Below are 7,385 nucleotides of genomic sequence, written 5' to 3'. Positions count from 1 at the left end.
CATTCCTGCAAGACAAAACTTCACTGAGTGAGATTTTTGAGTTTGTTGTTGTTTTTTATTTGTTTTTTAAGAGAGTGCATTTCCAGTCTCTGTAGAACTTGGGCAGCAGGAAGATAAATGCTCACTCTTTGAGGTATGAGAAGACAGACCAAGAAGACAAGTAGCTAGAAATTTATGAAGCATTGCATAGAAACAAACAGACAAAAGAAAGAGAAAGCCCCAAAAATGCATATAAACTGTACCCAAATACTTGGCTGAACACCACACTCTGCAGGTACACAGGAAAATTCTAGAGTGCCAGAATGAAAATACAATAGACTAAAACAAGCAGAAGGCAAGAACTGAGCAGATATTACCTACAATATACTGTGGAAGAAAAGTAGTCTACAGTTTGAGTCTAGGAAGTGAAAGCCTGTCAGAACAAAAAGTTGAGAATCCTTTGAAAAGGACAGCAGCCTCTAAGTCACTATTACACTTTATCTATATTGTCCACTTTACCACCAATATTTTACAGTGATCCAAAGAAATGGAAGCAAGACCTGTATTCAGGGTAAAAAGCAGTCTACAGAAACTGATTCCAAGTCAGTCATCACAGATATTGGACATAACAAACCAAGACTTCAAAACAGCTTTTACAAGAATATTCAAATAATTTAAGGAGAAAAAAAGGCCATAGTGAGGGGAGATACAAAGGATCTAAACAGAGATATAGAAACTATAAAAAATGGAAATGCTAAAGCTGATCAGTTCAATAACTGAAATAAAATACTTATTAGATTGTTTCAACAGAGATTGGAAACAATAGAGGAATTAGTATTTTAAGATAGATCAAAAGAAATTTTTTAACCTGGAGAACAGAGAGAAAAGATTTAAGGATACTAAAATGAATTTGAGAGACCCATGTGAAAATATCAGGTAATTAAAAAAAAACAAACAAACAAAAAGCAAGTGAACTTTGAATCTCAGAATGAAAGAAGAGAGAAAAGAAGAGAGAAAAAAATTGAAAAAATAAGGACAAAAATTTTCCTAAATAATTAAACCCTACACAGAATAAAAACAAAGAAAACCACTCCTGGGTACAGCTGAAAACCAATGATAGGAACATCTTGAAAGCAGCTAGAGATAAACACTTCATATATGGAGGAAAACACTTTACATACAGGAGAAAACAATATGATTAATGGCTGATTCTTTTTTTTTAATGCCTGATTCTTATTACAATTATAACATGATATCCTATATACTGAAAGAAAAATATATAAAATCTGCCAAAAAAAACTTTCTTTATCCAGCACATTTATTTTTTTAAATAATGAAAATGATATAAAGACATATTCATATAAACAAAAAGCTGAAAGAATTAATCATTAGCAGACCTACAGTCTCCTATAGTGTTATAGGAATTGCTAAAGTAAGTTCTCCAAGCTGACGAAAATGACCCCAGATGGCAAGATGAATGTGAATAAAAAGGACTTAATTGTTGGAAATGGTATGTGAGAAAACACACACATACTTTTGTCTTTTCCTTAAAACCACGTTATTGTTTAAAGCAAAAAATATAGCAGTATATTGTTATGACTATAACATTTATGAAGATATCAGCAATAGAATAAGGGTATAAATGGAAATATATCATTGCAAGCACATTTCCAACATTTTAGCAGAAGTAATTCAAAATTAGCTGGAAGGAAATTGCAACAAATTTAAAAAGCATATTTTAATCCCCAAAACAATCAAAAAAATATCTTTTTTATACAAGAAAAGTAGAGTATACAGTTTGAGTAGGAAGTCAAATCCTGTCAGAATAAAAAACTGAGAATCCTTTGAAAAGGATAACAGAATCTGAGTCACATTCTATCAACTAGAATGCCGATAAGGAATTTAAAAAGTGTGTTACATTTTTTGATTAACACAAAATAAAGAAAGAAGAAACAGAGGAGCAAAAAAAAAAAAACAAAAAACTGAAGGCAAAAGGGAAAACAAATATCAAAATATCAGACATAAATACAACAGTATCATTGATTGCATTAAATGTAAATGGACTAGACATTCCATTCAAAAGGCTGAGATGAGGTTTAAAAAAAACAAGAACATAGTATGCTGTCTAAAAGATACACACTTCTTAAGTGTGTATACATATTTAAGTAAGTTGAATGTAAAAAGGGGGAAAATACCAAACGAAGAAAAAAAGCATAAAAAATGTGGACTGGTTAAATAAATATCAGAAAAATAAATCTTAAATACAAAGAATATTATTAGAGGCAGAACACTTAATCATGATACAATTTCTACATATCCCAAAGATATGATAATTATAAATATAGATATACCTTACATCTGAGCTTTAAAATACATAAAATAAAAACTGATGGAACTTGAAGGAGACATATAATTAGAGTTGGAAATTCTAACATATTTGGCTCAGTAACTGATAGAAAAACTATGCCAAAAAAATTCTACAGGAATATACAATACACCTTCACCTAATTGCCACATAAATTGCATGATATACATTATTTTTAAGTGCACATGGGATAGTAATCAATAAAGATCATATTTTAGTCCATAAATAAGTTTTAATAAATTTTAAAAGAAATAATGTGGAATATGTTCTCTGAGCAAAGCATAATTAATTTTGAGATCAGAAACAATTTGAAAAGGGCTCTAAATATTTACAAATTAATCAAGACCTTCTAAACAATTCATGAGTCAAATAAAAAAGGCCAAGGAAAATTATACAAAATCTTGAATGGTATAAAAACCCAGAACATATCAAAATTTGTGGTATTAAGCTGAAGAAATTCTTAGAGAGTAATTTACAACCTTAAATGTTTTTACTAGAAAGAAAATAGTCTAAAACCACAAATCTATGCTTACACCTCAGGAGTCTAGAAAAAGAAGAGCAATTTAAGACTAAAGTAAGTATGAGGAAAGAAAAATATAAACAGTGGAAATCAATTAAATAGAAAAGCGATCAACAATAAAAGCAATAAAGAGATAAGCAATAAAGAGAATTAATAAAACCCAAAGCTGTTTATTTGAAAATATCAACAAAATTAAAACACCTTTGGCTACAGAGACCAATAAATGAGAGAGAGAAGGCCTTGCTATTCATAAACTACCCAATTTGTGGCATTTTATTATAGCAGCCCAAACAAACTAAGAGAGTCAACACTGCAGAAGCTATTCATTTTTAAATGAGTTCTGTGTGTTATTAAATATAAGAAACAGTGGCATAGAATGATGCTTCCCAGCCAGTTTTGGGATTGACCCTAAAGGGTCAAACACATTTTCACAGCACTCACAAAAACTCTTTCAGCTTAGTTCCAGCCAGCTGTTTAATGAGGACAGCTATAAACTTCAGACTACATAAATATGGTACATTAGCCTTCTTCAGTATCTTAATATATTCATGTCCTCCATAAATCTTCTGTTCCAAGCTGTTCAAATTACCTTCCAAAGAGAAAATATGAGTTGTCCAGCTTAGAACAGTTCATGGATAATGATGACTCTTGTAAAATGAGTGTTTGAAAGAGTATAGAGAGATTTTGAGATGAAGTCAAATGTAAAGCCACTCAGTGGAGAATAAACATTTCATAATATCATCATATTGCTACATTGAAAGTAAACTTGATTTGGAAACAATGTTAACTGGATCTTTTCATTTTTTCTACATCTATTCAGCAAATTTTTTCAGGTGTTCTGAATGCACAGTCTGGGAAACCTCCCAAAGATTATTTGGGAGAAAGAGTGAAGATAAAGGAAACCCAAACATACAGGCTCTAATACCCCATTCAAGCTTCAAATATAGGAAAGGTTTTTAATACAGTAAACTGAAATTTATTATAAAATTACTTCTAAATATGGGTTCTGGGTACAAAAATTTGAAAAATATTGTTACTTATCCTCAAGAAAATATTTTCTGAAGTTCTAATTTTTGTATATCTAAATATTAGGAATAAGATCTTATTATCTCCCGATTTTGTTGATACCAATGTACAAAGAATCAAATAGCTTATTAGATGTTTATAAAGTCTTCCTTTCTAGTTTTCACATCTTTGCAGTTTGATTTGTTTTTTTTTTTTTAAAGCAGGATTTCTGAAGGTGGTTTTTGTAATTGCTTTTTCTACTGTGCTTTATCATTCAACTTTATGCCCTGTTGGCTAGTCCTCTTAATTTAAGTACTTCACTACATTTTATAAATCTCCATTGATTTGAATGTAATGAATATATTTAGAACACTTTATTGGACTGAAGAATAGAAGTATCAGTTAATTTCAAACCAGTCAAAGGAGAGATATAGGGCTTCCCTGGTGGGGCAGTTGTTGAGAGTCTGCCTGCCGATGCAGGGGACGCGGGTTCGTGCCCCTGTCTGGGAGGATCCCACATGCCGCAGAGCGGCTGGGCCCGTGAGCCACGGCCGCTGAGCCTGCGCGTCCGGAGCCTGTGCTCCACAACGGGAGAGGCCTCAACAGTGAGAGGCCCGCGTACCGCGAAAAAAAAAAAAAAGGAGAGATATAGTCATAAGCAAATATTAAAATAAATATATTCAAATGAAGAAATTACAATCTATTTTAACATGCTGTGGAAATAAAAAAAAGGCTTATTTTTGCATAGTAGAATGCTAGCATCCATTATCTTACAATTTTTACATTGTTCTACTTTACTCTCAGTACGTTTGTATTAAGCAATTATGAGGCGTGTGTCTGGAGTTTCTGTAAAAATCAGCAAAACTAAATTTCCAAGAGCATCAGAAAGACCAATTGTGCATCTGCTTTTTTTTTTTTTTTTTTTTTTTTGCCTCTCACTGTTGTGGCCTCTCCCGTTGCGGAGCACAGGCTCCGGATGCGCAGGCTCAGCGGCCATGGCTTACGGGCCCAGCCGCTCCGCGGCACATGGGATCTTCCCAGACCGGGGCACAAACCCGTGTCCCCTGCATCGGCAGGCGGACTCTCAACCACTGCGCCACCAGGAGCCCTGTGCATCTGCTTTTAATAAATACTGACCTTACCTCTGAGGGTAATCTATAATGTCTTAAAACTTTCCTGAATATATATTTATGTACATACATTCATGAAAACACGATTATATTTTATTCAAATTAAAAAAAATATCAACAGCTGTCATTATGCAATTTTCCATCAGAGAAAAAGGGTGTTCATAGAAAGGTATTTAATAATCAAAGTGGTTACTACATTTTCAAATGAGTAGAAAGTGAGGCATGGCAGACTAAGTTAAAGGAATAAGTAAATGTTTAAGCAAGTAGAAAAAAAGGGCCTTGATGCTTGGCTTAAAATCTAAGACTGCGATTATAAGAGCAAGCTAGTTCAAAGATTCAAATAGCTATTTCATATAAATGAGCTGTACTGTGTCAAGCTCACAGGATTTAAGCTGCAGTTCATTCCCTTTATCACACATAGATGTGCTCTTAGCCTACCATCTTATCCATTACACTCCCCTGTCTTTTAAGCAATTCAAGTTCAGCAATATACTTAGAACAGACAGATCTCAGATATAGAGAGCTCATGCCCTGGACTCACAAATCACAATACCCAAGGATAATTTGTAAATATAAACTCTTGAAATTGAATGCATTTTAGTTAGGGGTAATCTATTAGAATTATACAAATAATCTAAGTGCCTGTGAAAACATATGGTTGTATGCCAACCACACAGAGGTTCCAATTTGCTCTCTAGGTCACCCCAAAGAAATTCTCCCTATGGAATTTTGCCTTTAGAGAGACAAAATGAATTGATTCTGTTGAAATATTCATTAAATTAAAAGGCTTCATTTACTATTCTAAAAGCAATTAATCAGTTCTTCTCATTCTGCATAGTACAGTATTAGCTACCACTCCACAAAAGGGCATTACTGCTCTAGGGAAAATGCAATGTATTGAAAAAAAAATTAATAGGATCTGTTAAGAAAGTTAGTTACAGACATAAAAACTTAAATTTTTATGGGAATATAGAAAACTTTTCAACAGCCTGATTAATAAAATTGCCTGCAGATAGCAATTGAAAATAAAAATAAATAAGAAAAAGAAAACATGGCTTTTATGGAGACCATTGAAGAGTTTAAGATTTATTAGATATAATATAAATCCAAGCATAAGAAAAAGCAACTTCATAACAAATAAGAGTAAATATTTACTTTGATCAAGAAAGTTCCCCCAAATATTTGTAACAATGATAACAGCAAGTACTCTTGATCATGAGGAAATGCCTATTTCTGTAAAATTTCTTTACGTTCACATATTCATAATCATTCTGGTAGCCATGTGCGGAGCCCATCAACCTTAGGTCGCCAGCTGAATACAGCCTAGGTCAATAGTCAATGATGTTGTAAACCGAAGGTATATTCCTTTGACAACATCTCAGTGCAATATATCTAAATTATTGTATGATATATAATGAAAAATTAATGCACTTTTGCTAACTTAAGAAGAGACTCAACACAAAATTATAATTTTTAAATTTTCAATAAAGAAAAGATGTATCTACGGAAATATGTAAAAGTGTGTATATATATATATATATATATATATATATATATATATATATATAAAATAGAACTGGGCCAAAGGAAAGCAAAAATGATACAAGAGTCTTATCTTAAAATATGTGAATCTAAATTAATTATCTTTGATCATATAATAAAGAAAAGTTTACTAAAATTACTTTTAAGAAAAATATCCAGATGCTACAGCTACAGAATAACTCCTACCACAGAGAATAGCTGAACAAGTGATTCACCAGCCAGTGTGCTGTCCTCTATGATCTATTTTTTTTTTTTTGCAAATATCCAAAGGGTACTTATCCTACCTTAAAACCTGCAAAAATGTCTTGCACATCTAATCAATTTCTTTGAGGTAGATGAATAATGATGTTAAATGAACACTAGTAAATTTCATACATTTAGAAATTTTGAAGCGTCTACAATAAGTTTACTTCCTAAAAGATTTTCAAAACATTAGTTAACATAGAATTACAAAGGAAAATTTAATATGGTGAAAGAACTGACTTTAAAAAGTAAATTAAAATAGACATTTCAAGATGAAATCAGTGTCTGTCTATTAAGAGCTTTCTAAATCAGATGAAATAGTGGGTGTGTAGGTACATGTTGAGAGGCAGTGGCCCAGAGTGGACCCTCCAGAATGCCTTCATGGAAATCCAAGTTCTATCATGTGCCAGCGGCATAATCCTGGGTGGTTTACTAAACTCTCAGGATCTCAGTTTTCACAGCTGTGCAATGGAGATAATAATAGCATTTCTCTTGTGAGAATGAAAAGGGGTGTCTTTAATGTGCTGAGCACATTGCTTGACATGCAAGAAGCACAAACCAGTGTTAACTTTTTATCGCTCATATTATTGCTTAAGTGTTT

Source organism: Lipotes vexillifer, unplaced genomic scaffold, assembly GCF_000442215.2.
Source record: "Lipotes vexillifer unplaced genomic scaffold, Lipotes_vexillifer_v1.1 scaffold2118, whole genome shotgun sequence".
Lineage (NCBI taxonomy): Eukaryota > Metazoa > Chordata > Mammalia > Artiodactyla > Lipotidae > Lipotes > Lipotes vexillifer.
Note: the sequence above shows the minus strand (reverse complement) of the source record.